Raw genomic sequence first — 15373 nt, 5'->3', positions numbered from 1 at the left:
GACAATGTGTTCTTTATGCAAAAGAGGAAGTTTAGGAAGCAAAGCCAGGATGTCTGTTTTCCTGAAAGTCGCCTGTGAGTAAACATGGCCTTTGATTTGATGTGGGGACAGGATTGGGGGAGGGGATTGAAATTGGAAAATTGTGTGTGTGTGTGTGTGTGTGTGTGTGAGAGAGAGAGAGAGGGTGACTGGGCCAGAGAGGAGGGTGGAAGAGGGAAAGGGCATGGTTAGGGAGGCCTATCTTCCTCCCTCTTACCTAGCCAATCTCACCATGACTTAGAGATAACCTGGGGCTGGTTTCCGAGTAAAGCTCTTCTAATGGAAGAGCTTGCAGAGTAAGCTGTTGTTCTTACTTTAACAGGGTTGGCTCCTGTCTGTGCTTCCTGTATTTCAGGAGAATTTGGTTTTGATTTGAGGAAATAACTACATGCATGTACAGTCCAGAGGGTTTATTTATCCTGCATCAGTATGTCTGTTCTTCTGATGCTGCACAGGGACTTGGGCAACCTGAGGTTCTGTTTTGCTTCTCAAATCCTTCTTTCAGGCTGGCCAGGGTGGCCCTGACTACAGGCTGGATGTGGTAAGAGAGGGTGGGGGAATCATGGGGAGCAGTCATGGGATTCCAGGCATTTCCTCCTCCAGTTCTAGGATCTAAGAGTGAAGGCTAGATTGAACACATCAGAATTCCTGGGAACCCCCAATTTACCTTGATTGACTAATTCCTTCCACGCAAGACACATTGCTCAGACAACTCTGTCAGTGAAAGGATTAGAGTGGTTCCACAGTTGTTCTGATGCAGAGGGCAGGGGCGTATTGATATCAAGCATTAGAGATTCATGGAGCCTTGGGCTTGCTGTTCCTAGAAGGGTTATTCCCATTTTTTCACCACTGCACCATATTTAGTATAGTGCCTGGCACAGACCTTATTTTGGCCCATAAGACCCTGTGCCTTTGGGTAATTTCCATTTTTCCCATTGCTCAAGATGCTCCAGCTCAGTTGGCATTTCTGGAACTCTAACGTAACCAGACTGTCGCAGTCCTGACTCAGGGCCTTGGCGCCTGCTGTAGCTGCTTCCTGGGACTCTTTACCCCTCAGATCTCTAAATGACTGGCTCCTTGTCATCATTATGGTCCCAGCTCTAGCACCAGCTTTTCAGGGAAGCCTTCCCTGACAATCCCAGCTAAAGGGCCCGCTCTTTACCTCCCTGACCTGGCCATTCTCTATCCCCTGACTCTGCTGTGTTTTCTTGATAGCAGTTGCCATTGTGTCAAATTGTCTTATTTATATAATCATTTTTAACACTTATTGCCATCTCTCCCTCTGGACTACACACTCGGTGAAAGCAGGGGTGTTACCTGGCCTGCCACTGTTTCCCCAGGGCTGATGCCACGCTTCATGTACAGTATGTGCTAGCTAACTAAGCATTTGACAAATCAGTCAATGAATGGATGTGAATGAATGAATAAGCCAGCTGAGTGGGAAGCAGTGCAATGGAAAAGAATCAGGACCAGGGAAAGGAAACACTTAGCGGGAAGTCCTTGCTCTTTTCACAGAAGCCATTGATTCTGCAAAAGCCCCTTCACCTCTGTGAGTGGTAGCTTCCTCATCAGAAAATTGGAGATGACAGTACATTCACTCTGTGCCTCACCAGACTGTGAGGGGAGGATGCAAGAGCTTCTACTGGTGTAAAGCCCCGCCCACTGGTAGAGGTTGCAGAGGTGCTCAGTGGGGACACACATCTCCAGCTGGGATGTAGAGGAGCTGCATGGTTTGGCTGCCTTGCGTGTTTCTGTTTTTTTATTGAGCAGCCAGGGAGAGTTTCCTGGGCACCATTAGATGCCCAGAACTCCCAGTGACTGGGGTCTGCACAGGAGGTGGGGCCTGATCTCTGATTTAATTGGCAACAGTGAGCAATGCTGGCCAACTCTATTAGTCATAAGTCTAATGAGCGGAAATGGAGCAAGTCTGAATAAAATCCATTAACAATAGCCATATTTACACTTCTATTGTCATATACACCATTTGTTGGTTTAAAAGAAGCTGATTTTAATTTATTAGAGTCATATTCCTGTCTGAGAGAGAGACACAGAATCTGCATTTTAAAGGCATGTGTGCATGATCACAGCTGAAGAGGACCATGCCTGAACTTGGTGGGTGTTTTTCAGAACCAGTCATTCTCAGAATGGTAGAATTTTTACTAATTCTAGGAAAGAAGTAGCTTCACTCTAGAGCAGTAGAGAAGACTCCAGGAACTATGTTTGCTAAGAGTCTTCTTTCTCCATTTTAACTGTTGTTTTAATACACCAGGATCCTGAATCCTTGGGGAGACAGGACCAGAAGAATCATAAGGAGGAGAGTGAGCAGGCCAGGCTCCAGCCTCACAGGCTGAGATGAGTATGGCATTTTCTGGGTACTGCAAGGAGGTTGGCCTGAGAGGAAATGGGAGATGCTGTTGGGAGGATATGGCAGACGCACAGAGTGCCAACTTGAGGAATGTTGTGGTACATTGTACTTTTCAAAGATTGCTGCCACTTGTCCAGCTTGCATGCTCGTCAGAAAATGTGACCTTGACCCCATGTACCCTCTCCTCTTGAGCCTGGAAAAGCCTGCCTTAACCCCTACAGTGTGGCAGAAGGGATGTCATGTGAATGCCAAGGCTATGTCACAAAAATTCCAAGCACCTCCAGTTTTCTCTCTTGGGGCGTTTTCTCTCAGAACCCCATCACTATGCTCTGCAGAGGCCCAAACTCACGTGGAGAAGCCATGCACAGGTGTTCTGGCAACCACCCAGCTGAAGGGCTCACTGATGGCCAGCATCCATCACTAGACATATTGGTGAAGATGACTCTGGATACTTCCAACTGCTGAGTAACACCTCCCACCCCCATCTTCACGTGTTCTCAGATAAAGTCTCAGATACTCTGGAGCAGAGATAAACGACTCTGGCCAATCCTTGTTGAAATTCCTACATGAGTGTGTGTGTGCTAAGTTGCTTTAGTCGTGTCTGACTCTTCATGACCCTATGGACTACAGCCTGCCGGGCTTGTCTGTCCATGGAATTCTCCAGGCAAGAATACTGGATTGGGTAACCATGTCTTCATGGCTTCAGAGGATCTTCTCAACCCAGGGATTGAACCCGCATCTTCTGCAACTCCTGCATTGAAGGCGGATTCTTTACCACTGAGCCACCAGGGAAGCCCTGAAATTCCTAACTCTCACTCTATGTAATATACTGGTTATTTCATGCCATCCCCCAGATGGTCTCAGGGGGTGGTTTGTTGTACAGCAGAGTCATTGGAACAAATCCACACTTCAGTGAGAAGCCATTAAAGGATGAAATAGAGAGACATGCTCAGGGAGTCCCAGGAATCATCACTGAGGTCATCTCTGTTTTCATGGATAAACACAGGCAGGTGGTATCAAGATTGCCATCTCTCTTTACAGGTAAGGAAACCCAGATGCAGATTCTCGCCATCTCAAGGCTCTACAATGAGTAAGTGGCAGATCAAGCCAGTAGGCCCCACACCCAGCAAAGCAGCATCTAAACCCACCTGCTGCATTCACCTCAGCCCTTCCTTGTCTCCTGCCTCCCTGGTAGATGAGGAAGCTGGCCAGAATCCTGATGTCCTGTTCAAAGTCCCTGGAGCTCGAGAACAACACCCAGTGACTCAGAATTCATCCTGCTGGGCACCCAGAGGACTTCCAGGGACATGAACTTCTCTGTTGACTACAGTTAGCCTGGTGTCTTAGGCCCACCGTGACGGTGATCATGTCATAGTTTGTCTAGGCTAACTCCTCATTATACCTGTGGGCAGGACCAGAGTCTAGCTATTCTTGAAGGCCCATCCCACCTGCCACCCCCTCAATAAAGCCTTCCCTGACGTCCCCACCATGAGTAGCTCATCACCCTCCTCTTGAGCTCCAATAGCGCTTTGTTCCTATATCTACTGGAGTACATTTCCTATATATGAACAAATTCCATTCCAAGAGCATGTTCATAAGTCCAACCAAGTTAGTCTAATACGATCAGTATATAGTACTGTACTGTAATAGGTTTATAATACTTTGCATACAAATAATACATAACAAACACAAAAAATAAACATTTTTAATCACCAGTACAGTACCTTGAAAAGTACAGTATTATAGTACGACAGCTGGCATCCAGGAGCTGGCATTGAGTGAACAGGCGAGAAGAGCTACTGACTGGAGGAGAGTCAGTGGGAGATGGTTGAGCTGAAGGATTGTCAGCAAGAGGAGACAGAGGGCAAGCTGCAATTTCACTGATGCCTGATGTTGATAGAATGCTCGTTTGCATCTTTGAAAGTTCACAGCTTGAAAGTTTGTTTATAGGGGACCTACTATATATTACATGGCAGTATCTTTGCTTACTTGTCCAGAGATTAGTGCTGTCCACTGGGTATTTAGCTGGCCTCTTGCTAGAACACTTACATATGGTCTTTACATGTCATCTCTCCTCATTAGCAATAACAAATAAATATTTATGAACCAGAAACACATCTGCAATTTCAACCAACTAGTGGGAGAATGTAAGTATGTCTGAGGGGAGAGGAGCAGGGCAGGTGAGTAGGTTTGGAGGTGAAGAGAGAGGGAGGGAAGTGGGCGTTCAAACTAGATGACTTCTTAGTCCCGAATTCTTCTGGAATGTTTCACATGATCTACCCAATAGCAGGCTCTCTGTCAATGCATCCTGACAGAAAGTTTTGTGCCCAGCACAGGGCTAAGTCAGGGCTATATGCAACAGACCTGGCCAGAGCCAAGTGTGCCCAGGACGACCTGAAGAGGCCGGGTGGGTCTCTGCTCGTGGTTCCAGTGCTGATTTGCCTACAGGCCAGAAGACCTATGGCAAATCTCAGCCAGACCACTCACTTCAGTGAACATCGATGAGCATCTACCTACTACTGTTTGCTGCCAGGTAGCAGCAAGGCGGAGAAGGCAATGGCAACCCACTCCAGTACTCTTGCCTGGAAAATCCCATGGATGGAGGAGCCTGGTAGGCTACAGTCCGTGGGGTCGCTAAGAGTCAGACATGACTGAGCGACTTCACTTTCACTTTTCACTCTCATGCATTGGAGGAGGAAATGGCAACCCACCCCAGTGTTCTTGCCTGGAGAATCCCAGGGACGGCAGGGCCTGGTGGGCTGCCGTCTATGGGGTTGCACTGAGTCGGACACGACTGAAGCGACTTAGCAGCAGTAGTAGCAGCAGCAGCAGGGTACAAAGGAGTAAGAACCAGTCTCCCTACAGGAGCCTACACATAACTTGGAAACATTTTTAAAATTGATTTTTGGTTGTGCTGGGTCTTTGTTGCTGTGTGCAGGCTTCCCCTAGCTGCAGAGATCGGGGGTCACTTTTTGCTGTGGTGTATGTCACAGTGGCTTCTCTTCTTGCCAAACATGGGCTCTAGGTGCAAGGGCTTCAGTAGTTTTGGCACACGGGCTTAGTTGCCCTGTGGCATGTGGAATCTTCCCTGACCAGGGATCAAACCCACGCCCCCTGCATTGGCAGGCAGAATCTTAACCCCTGGACTGCCATAGAAGTCTCAATAACTTGGAAATTTTTGTAACGTCTCTTTGGCTTATTTTTTTTTTTAATCTGTAAACATTGAGCAAATGTGAAAACATTTTGGCTGGTGGGCATGTGGCACGCCATGTATTCTGGTTGAAACCAAATGTTCTCACCCCTCCCCCTCAGACCCTCATTCCACATATTTCCCTTTCTCAGGAGGGCGGCCAAGCAGCAGATCTTTGGGAAATCAAGAATTGTTAGGACAGTCGCCAAGCCTGGCTGGCAACATTAAAAGCACTAAAAACAAGTGAGCTTCCAGAATGAAGGAATTAAGAAGAAAGGGTCTGAATTCAGAAGAAAGGGCCTGAATTCAGAGGGTGATGAAGGAAAACTGTAACAACTAGTTAGATTTCTTACTAAATTCTTTTTTTTTTTTTTTCTCGAGAAGCTCAAATCACTTGCCACGTCACTCCAGGGCACGGCGCTTCTTCCCAGCTTCTGCGATGGTCAATGGTCAGCCCAATGAGGGCAAGGGACTTGACCACAGCAGCCAGTAGCTTCAGGGACAGTGGAAAGAGCTCTGGGAAGAGCAGAGAAGGGGGGAACCTGTGTGGGGGCCCCATCTTTGGATAATTCACTTTCTTGTCATAGTCTTTGCTTTCCATAACATGAGGGGGCCAGCCACAGGCGTCAGCCTGGCCCTGCTCCCTCCCCCTGCCTCTGAGCCTGCCACCTTCCCTCCCCAGCCCCCAGGCTCCCATGGACACCCCTCCCCACTCTGCTGTCTCCTCTACTCCTCTTCCAAAACAGAGCCTCACTGTGAGTCATCCCTCTTCTCAGGCCACAGCTGACCCTTCCCCTCCCCAAATGCTTCTTCCTCTGGCTCTTGGCAAGTCTTTCCTTCCTGTGCATCCTGAATACCAGAGCCCAAAGGCACTTTAGGTGTAGGGTACTTTAGTGCCATCCTAACTGGCTGCTCCATCCGGATCTTTTTCCATATTAAGCTTGGGCTCACCTCAAGCCAACTAAGGCAGATGTCCAGTGTCTTCTAAAAGCTCCCCTGGTTGCTCAAAGGTGCATCCAGGGCTGAGAACTAAAGGTGGCCAGAACTCAGTCCATGTGGATCAAATGACCTCCTCCTTTCCTAGAAACACACTCGTGGCCCTTCCAAAACCACTTCCTGGCATCTCCTGGGTTTGGCTTACTTTGGTCTCTTTTTATTCCTTTTCTTTTTAAAAATTTTGCACCTGAAGTCCAGAGGGCTGAGTTAATGCTATTCTCAGTTCTTGGTGTGTTCATATTTGGAGGAAAGGAAATTATCTTCAGGTCCCTCTCCATTCCCTTTCTTTACCCAGAGAGCACCATTTTTGTTTTATTTTATTTATTGCTTGTTTTGTTTTCTTTTTTTTTTTTAATTTTGGTTTGTGTTTTGAGACCACCATTTTAATGTGCTTATGTTTATCTTTCTACTTGAATATGTTCTGGCAAAAGGTGTATTCTTTTGCAAATATGTGCTTTTACTTGTGTAAGTCACATGTTAACATGGCTTGTTCTGTATCAGCGACTTGTCTTCCTGACACTCCACACTTGCATTTTCACACAGGCCAACCAGCCTATTCGCGGGTTTCTTCCCTGAACTCACCATTCCCCTTTCTGAGAGAGATGAGACAGGTCAGCCTCCAGGCCCAGAAATGTTGTGGGGTATGTACCTGTCCTCCCATCCATTAGCCCCATACTGGGAGTCCAACAGAGAGGCGGGTGGAGGAGCGCCCTGTTTGCCACCTATCGCTGGGCTCGACCTCCACCCAGGACAGAGGCACTGGATTCAGAGTCCTAGGAGGCTGCGGTCTGTGTGTTAGCATCTGACAAACTGCTGACCTGCCCACCTTGTCCCGTTGGCCCTGGTTTCACAACTGCTGATGTGGCGTCCCAAGTTCCTGGTCACTACGTCTATTATCAGATCTCGCAACAGCCCCAGAGCACCATTCTGCACACCCTGAGCACCCTGGGGGGCTGCTGATCAGCTCACTTGTGCACACACAGGGACAGGCAGTAGCCTGGTGCCCTGATCCGCAGGTGATCCCTGTCCTCCACCCTAAGGGTTGGAGCCGACGGGATCTCTTCACAGCAGAGCCTGGTGCTGAGACCCGGTGCTGAGCTGTGTTTCCGACCATCTGACTTGATCTTGAAAGGACTGCATTTTCCGGCCACTTGCTGGTGGATTCCAGCTTGGGGCGTGTTTCCTGGAGCTGGCTGTCTTATTAACCCCAAACTGCTAGCTTTGGCATCCAGCTGGATAGGTTTTATGATCAACAGAGCAAACAGTCACACTGAGCTGGAGCAAATGGATTATCCTTGGTCTTTTTATGCAAAAACAAAACCACAATGTTTCTGAGTTTGTGTTTGGAGCAATGCATCTGGGCAGAAGGGCGGTGTGTTAGAGGCCGCCCAAGCTCCTTTTCCTCTTGCAGGGAGGAAGCTGAGGCCACAGGGACTTGCTCAGGGTGATAGAATTAGCACAAGAGCCCCCAGTAGAACCCAGGTGTCCCAAACCCCAGACTGATTTCTCCATGCACCGGCCTCTGCTCTGTATTTGATCACTTCCAGGGTGTGTGTCTGGAGAAGGCAATGGCACCCCACTCCAGTACTCTTGCCTGGAAAATCCCATGGACGGAGGAGCCTGGTAGGCTGCAGTCCATGGGGTCGCTAAGAGTCGGACACGACTGGGTGGCTTCACTTTCACTTTTCACTTTCATGCATTGGAGAAGGAATTGGCAACCCACTCCAGTGTTCTTGCCTGGAGAATCCCAGGGACGGGGTAGCCTGGTGGGCTGCTGTCTGTGGGGTCACACAGAGTCTGATACGACTGAAGCAACTTAGCAGCAGCAGCAGCAGCAGGGTGTGTGTCCTCATCAGTGTTATGATCGGATGCTTTGCAGGACAGCTGCAGCCTTCTCTTCTGTGCTGACCAGTTGAGCACAGGTCACAGAGCGTGGACCATCCTGCCCTGTGCTTTTGTCCTGGCCTTGCCTGGGATGAGCTGTATGAATTAGGACATGTGATTTCAATTTTTGAGCTTCAGTTTCTAACACCAGGAAAAAGGGATAACAATAGCTATAACATTTGCATCAAGAGTCTTAAAATATTTATACCTTTTAACCCAGTGATCTGATTCTAGGCACTTAACCTGTAAAAGCAACTGGAAATGTATTAAAAAAAAGCTTTATGCTCAAAAATGTCCATTGCCATCACATATTATGTCTACGCAGACCTTTTTTGATAGCATGGGGAAATGTTCATGTTATGCTGAGTGTAAATTTTTTTTTTTTAAAGAAGAAGTAAACCAAAAGTGATGGGTTGCTCAGAGGGTGGGCTTATGAATAATTTTTTCCTTATTCTTTTCTGTACTTTCCAAAAATTTTTGTAATAGATATGCATGACTTGTATAAGCAGGAAAAAAAATTCTTATATCATTAAGCATCAATAATGAAAGAAAAACATTTAAATACCTAACCTGATCTGTCTTCTTCTAAGAATTTTCTTCAACGTCTATTATCAGATCTCACAGCAACCCCCAGAGTTAAGAATGACTCTTTACAAACAAGGATGCTGGGCAGGGAGGTGAAGGGACTCTTCCTACCTGTGACTGGGAACCAGCAAGGGAGCCGAGCTCCTGGCTTGGGTGACAGAGCCCCCATGGTCACTGTGCCCTGCCCCTCAGAGCCACAGTGCAAAACTGATCAAGGAGAGATGCAGGGTAACTGTTAGGCGCTTTTTGAGGTATCTGAGTAGGGCAGATGGCTTCCCACTTGAGACAGCCAAAGGGGAGCCTGAGGTTCTTGACCCCCTTTTCTCCAGCTAAAGCAGAGGAAGGGGAGATGCAGGGATCCCCACAGAGAGGCTGCCTGGGGTCTGGATGACTTGTCCCGGGGCTGTGTCTTTGAGCTCATAGGTGGGAAGTGAGCGGCATCAGCTGTGGGGATTGGGGTGTGTGGAGAGGGTCATGGGTGACAGGAGTCAGACAGAAAACTCCACACTGGCACCACTACACAGCCTCAGTCTAGAAGGTAATAGCAGCCTGCTTGTCTGAGCCACCAGGGGTGGCTTTGCCAGGGGCAGTGGTGCCAGCAAGGGGCAGAAAGTCCACCAAAGGTCCCTGGTGTTTCCATCTGCCTTAACGCCTGCTTCCCATGCATTCTATCCTTCCTTGGAACCTCAGCAGCTTCCCCGGAGAGGATGCAGGCCTGGTGGCCCCGAATTAGGAGAGCTCAGGCAGAAGATCAGATGTTGTCTCTGAAGCTCCCACAGAGGCTGGCAGGAGGGGGAAGGCAGGTGACCTGGGCTCATGGACTCACCTGCAGCCAGAGCTCAGGGTCCGGTGTTGGGAAAGGGTGTGCCTCTCCCTCCAGAACCGGGGAAGAGGACAGAGTTTGGGATTTTGAATGCTCGCTTGAGTAGTGTCTCGGCAATGCACCCTGTCCAGAGAGCACAATTTTGCAGTAGCCCCATCTGTCTCACTATCTCTGGATAAGGTTTGCATTCTCTGGAGCCCCTATCAGAGCTCCTCCAATATGTGGGTGGTGGCTGTTGATGCCATTGGTGAGGGTGGGAAGGTATTCCCTGGTAAGAGTAGGGAAGATACAGGGTAAAACCTTTTCATGCAGTCCATTTGGCTGGAGTGTAGGGGAGGAGGGCGAGTTGTGGGGAGGAATTCCTAAAAGGGAGGAAGGTCAGGTGATGGAAGGTCTGAGACCCTCCCTGGCACTATCAACCTCTGCTGCCTACCTGAGCTTATGAGGGCAGAATAAGATTCTGGCTAAGGGCATGCAGTGAACACTATGGCAGGGCATCATACAAGAGAGGGGCTTGGGGCTGACTCAGCTGTTTGCTGAGATGTGACCATCTTTACTTCCAAACCAACCTGCTACTGGATGCCTGGCAGTGCAGAGTACTTGCCAGTGGCTCTCAAGTGGAAGATGCAACAGAATCACCTGGGAACTTATTTAAAATGCAAGTTGCAGAGCCCTTCTCTGAGAGTCTGCTTCAAGTCTGGGGTGATGCCTAGAAGTAAGCACTTTAACAATTTCCCCCAAGTGATTCTGATGCATGTAGTTCATGGACCATATTTGTGGATCACTCAGCTGACAGGTTAATCTGACTTGGCCGTAGCCAAATATAACTACACAGGGTCCAGACTATATCATTGGACCATTGCCATCTTATCTCTGGCCCAGAAATTCAACTGAGACATCTCTACTGCGGGCACTAAGGTGTTTCCCCCTCTCTCTCAGGTACAGTTGAGAAGTCCTGTCAAGCATTTCTGCAAGTCCTCATGGAAAAGAGTCCATGTCTTAACAATGCTCAATTTGGGGGACCCAAAATATATATAAGTCCTTCCTGCTATGGGTCACCTGGAACACCAGTGCTCCATGATACTACAAATATCCCTTAACTCTTTCCAAAAACTCTTAATTATAATAAGGCTGTGGAATTAATGAAAATATCCATTTTCTTTGCTTCTGGTGGAAATAAATCTACTTAGTATGGTGACATTGGGTTGAATGCATTGCAGTAAACATTTATTGTGTTAGACTGGGCTGACAAGAAATTTACATGTTTACATTAATTAGTATATGGGCAAATGAATTACTAATTAATGCACTCAAGCAGGCAATATTGTTCAAAACACATGTTCAGTAAGGGAAGCTCAGTTGGTAAAGAATTCACCTGCAATGCAGGAGACCTTGGTTTGATTCCTGGGTTGGGAAGATCTGCTGGAGAAGGGATAGGCTTCCCACTCCAGTATTCATGGGCTTCCCTAGTGGCTCAGACAGTAAAGAATCCTCCTGCAATGTGGGAGACCTGGGTTCGATCCCTGGGTCGGGAAGATCCCTTGGCGGAGGGCATGGCAACCCACTCCAGCATTCTTGCCTTGAGAATCCCCAAGGACAAAAGGAGCCTGGTGGGCTGTAGTCCATGGGGTAGCAAAGAGTGGGACACAACTGAGTGACTAAGAAAAAAAACAAAACAAAACAAAACAAAAAACTGGGGGAGGGGCAGAAGTGAAATAGTGACATTTAAAAGAAGAGGTTTGAAACCTTGCTCTGGATATCTAGCTCCTTGTATGTTACCAAGAGAAGGTTGTTTTAAAAATATAAGTGGTTTTACTCACCTTTTCTCCTCTTCTGCTACAAGTGACAACTGAAGCCTCCCAGAAAACCTTCTGTTCCTTGGACATGTTTCAGGGATGTTAATTTCATTCAGCCCAGGGCTGCAGGAAAAATGGATTGCTTGTAGGAGAAAGTGTCCACTTCCCATAGCTGCATCTAGGGAGGGCTGAGGGTTGGCCCCTGCCGCCCTCCAGCTTTTCTCCTGTTCACATGGGCCAGGCCCATGTGTATCTTCCAGGATCCCTAATTTTACCTGATATACGAGAAACGTAAGTAGCTACATTTAAGGCTCAAACATTAGTAGAGGACTCTTGTACTGCCTAAGGATGAGTGATTCATGTATTCCACCTGCTGGAGTGGACCAGGAGTCAAAAGCTCATTAGAGTTTGCTGCTGCAGCTAAGTCGCTTCAGTCATATCCAACTCTGTGCGACCCCATAGACAGTAGCCCATCAGGCTCCTCCATCCCTGGGATTTTCCAGGCAAGAATACTGGAGTGGGTTGCCATTTCCTTCTCCAATGCATGCGTGCATGATTAAGCACATTTTTTACTGACAGGAAGTGCAGACTTCTGGTGCTCAGTACCAAGATTCTTTGGGTTTGGGGTACATTGTAAAGGCACTCTTTCTCTTCTTCCTTGGAGATCTCAATATCTCCTCACTTTCATGAGCTTCCCATGGTGGGCGTCAGAATCACCCCCTAGAGATTCTGATTGAGTTCATCTAGGCCAGGCATCTGCAAGGAGATCCAACCAGTCCATCCTAAAGGAAATCAGTCCTGAATGTTCATTGGAAGGACTGATGCTGAAGCTGAAACTCCAGTACTTTGGCCACCTGATGCAAAGAGGTGACTCATTTGAAAAGACCCTGATGCTGGGAAAGATTGAAGGCGGGAGGAGAAGGGGATGACAGAGGATAAGATGGTTAGATGTCATCACCGACTCAATGGACATGAGTTTGAGTCAACTCTGGGAGTTGGTGATGGACAGGGAGTCCTGGCGTGGTGCAGTCCATGGGGTTGCAAAGAGTCGGACACGACTGAGCGACTGAACTGAACTGAGCTGAACTGAGGCCAGCATTTTCCTTTTTGAAATCCTCCATAAGTGACTCTGGGGCTTCCCTGGTGGCTCAGATGGTAAAGAATCTGCCTGTAATGCAGGAGACCTGGGTTCAATCCCTGGGTTGGGAAGATCCTCTGGAGGAGGGAATGGCTACCCACTCCAGTATTCTTGCCTGGAGAATCCCATGGACAGAGAAACCTGGTGGGCTATAGTCCATGAGCCAACAAAGAGTCGGACATGACTGAGCAGCTAACACTTTCACTATAGGTGACTCTGAATCACTTCAAAGTCTGAGAACCACTGACTATATAGGTGGATGATTCTCAAGTTGACACTTTGCAGCTTTCTGCCTTCTGGGGTGTCTGCATCTGGTATGTCTAACAGGCATTTCAAACTGGAAGAAGTGGAAGAATTGTGGGAGTCACTCAGCAGCTGCCTTCAACTTGTTCCTTTCTTTCTTTCTTCCAAAATATATCTCAGGTTTATCACCTTCTATACGGAATATCCTGCCCTTTGTAAACAAAGTCTAACTGGATAGAGAAGCCATTTCTCTGATTCACAAGATTCCCCTTGAGAATTTCTAACCATTGCTCCAACCACAGTGACCTGGGTAAGGGCTTGTTATTCTCCCTACATGAACACATGCTTCTTCCTTGACTTTGCTCCAGCAGAGACAAAACTGGACTCTTTGGCAAGATTGGTTTCACCTAAGACTCAGCAATATCAAGAAGGAAGTAAACACAGGGCATAATATAACACAAGGTACCCTGGTATTCAAGGTGGAATTTCTCTCGGAAGCCTGTAGATCCTGCCGCATCCTGACTCCTCTTTTGTGTCCCTATGGTGGGCATTATCTCAACCCTAGCCAAGCAGAGAATGTACCCATTTCCCTTGACTCTTCAAGTCTCTACTCAGGCAGCCAGAGCAAGGTTCTCCTCCTAAGTATGTGCTCAATTTCTGCTTCTTGTCAGGGCACTCATCTCTTTCTCAGATGACTGGTGTTGGAAATAACCACTCCCTTCAGAGGGGGCCAGGTCTTCTCGGGGCTATGGTCTCATAGACTTCAGCACTGCCACCAAACCAAAATAAGATACAGTGACCTTGATGTTCAGAAGGAATATGCATCACCCCTCTGGCCAGCACCAGTGCCTTAGCTCTGGCCCTTATCAGCTCTTGCCAGTACGGAGAAGGCTTCCATTGTATTTTTGACCACAGTCTTCCCCATTGTTGCAGGTCCACAATCCTAAACTACAGAATATCATAATCTATGGGTTCTCAAACTGTTGAGTCTCAGGACTCTTTTACATTGTTAAAAATTACTAAAGACCCCAAAGATATTTTGTTTATGTGAGTTATAGCTATCAGTATTTACTATGTTGGAAATTTAAATTGAGTTTAAAAATATTTGTTTACTAATTCCCTGGTGGCTCAGTGGTAAAGAATCTGCCTGCCAAAGCAGGAGATACTGGTTTGATCCCTGGGTTGGGAAGATCCCCTGGAAAAGAAAATGGCAACCCATTCCAGAATTCTTGCCTGGGAAATCCCATGGACAGAGGAGCCCGACAGGCTACAGTCCATGAGGATGCAAAAGAGACATGACTTAGCAACTAAACAACAACTTATTTTAAAATAGCAATAATAAACATGTCAAATAACATTTAAAAATATAAAGTAATCATTATATTAGAAAAGAGCCTCATGCACGAAAAGATTGAAGGCAGGACGAGAAGGGGACAACAGAGGACAAGATGATTGGATGGCATCACGGACTCAATGGACATGAATTTGAGCAAGCTCCGGGAGATAGTGAAGGACAGGGAAGCCTGATATTCTGCAGTCCATGAGTTGAAAAGAGTTGGACGTGACTGAGTGACTGAACAACAACAGAGTAATAATATTTCTTCAAACAATAACAAAATGTACTGAGAATAATGACATTGTTATAATTTTGCAAGTTGCTTTAATATTTGGCTTAATAGTTTAAGCTAGAGTCTGTGATGGAGAAGGCAATGGCACCCCACTCCAGTACTCTTGCCTGGAAAATCCCATGGGCGGAGGAGCCTGGTAGGCTGCAGTCCATGGGGTCGCTGGGAGTTGGACACGACTGAGAGACTTCACTTTCACTTTTCACTTTCATGCATTGGAGAAGGCAATGGCAACCCACTCCAGTGTTCTTGCCTGGAGAATCCCAGGGATGGGGCAGCCTCATGGGCTGCCGTCTATGGGGTCGCACAGAGTCGGACACGACTGAAGTGACTTAGCAGCAGCAGCAGCAGAGTCTGTGATGCTATGTTGTTTCACGCCATGCTGTGCTGCGAAGTAAATGAGGAAAATCTGGCCTTATGCATATAAGTAGTAGAAAAGGGAGGAGTATTTTCATGGTCTTCTTAGATAATGATGGGTATTCTTTTTTTAAACTCAAGAAGTGGTAGTTTCTTAAATGTCCTTGCAATGTGAAACCTGAAACTATTATCATGAACATTTTGCACTCTTACATTAAATCCCATTCCTTTGTTTTTTGGATGTGTCTTTTTCTAACACCAGGCATTGGTCATTTGACACATATTGGCTCACTGAGTTACATACATTTTCTAAATATTGACACATTTCTTTA

This window comes from Bubalus kerabau, chromosome 2, assembly GCF_029407905.1.
Source record: "Bubalus kerabau isolate K-KA32 ecotype Philippines breed swamp buffalo chromosome 2, PCC_UOA_SB_1v2, whole genome shotgun sequence".
NCBI lineage: Eukaryota > Metazoa > Chordata > Mammalia > Artiodactyla > Bovidae > Bubalus > Bubalus kerabau.
Note: the sequence above shows the minus strand (reverse complement) of the source record.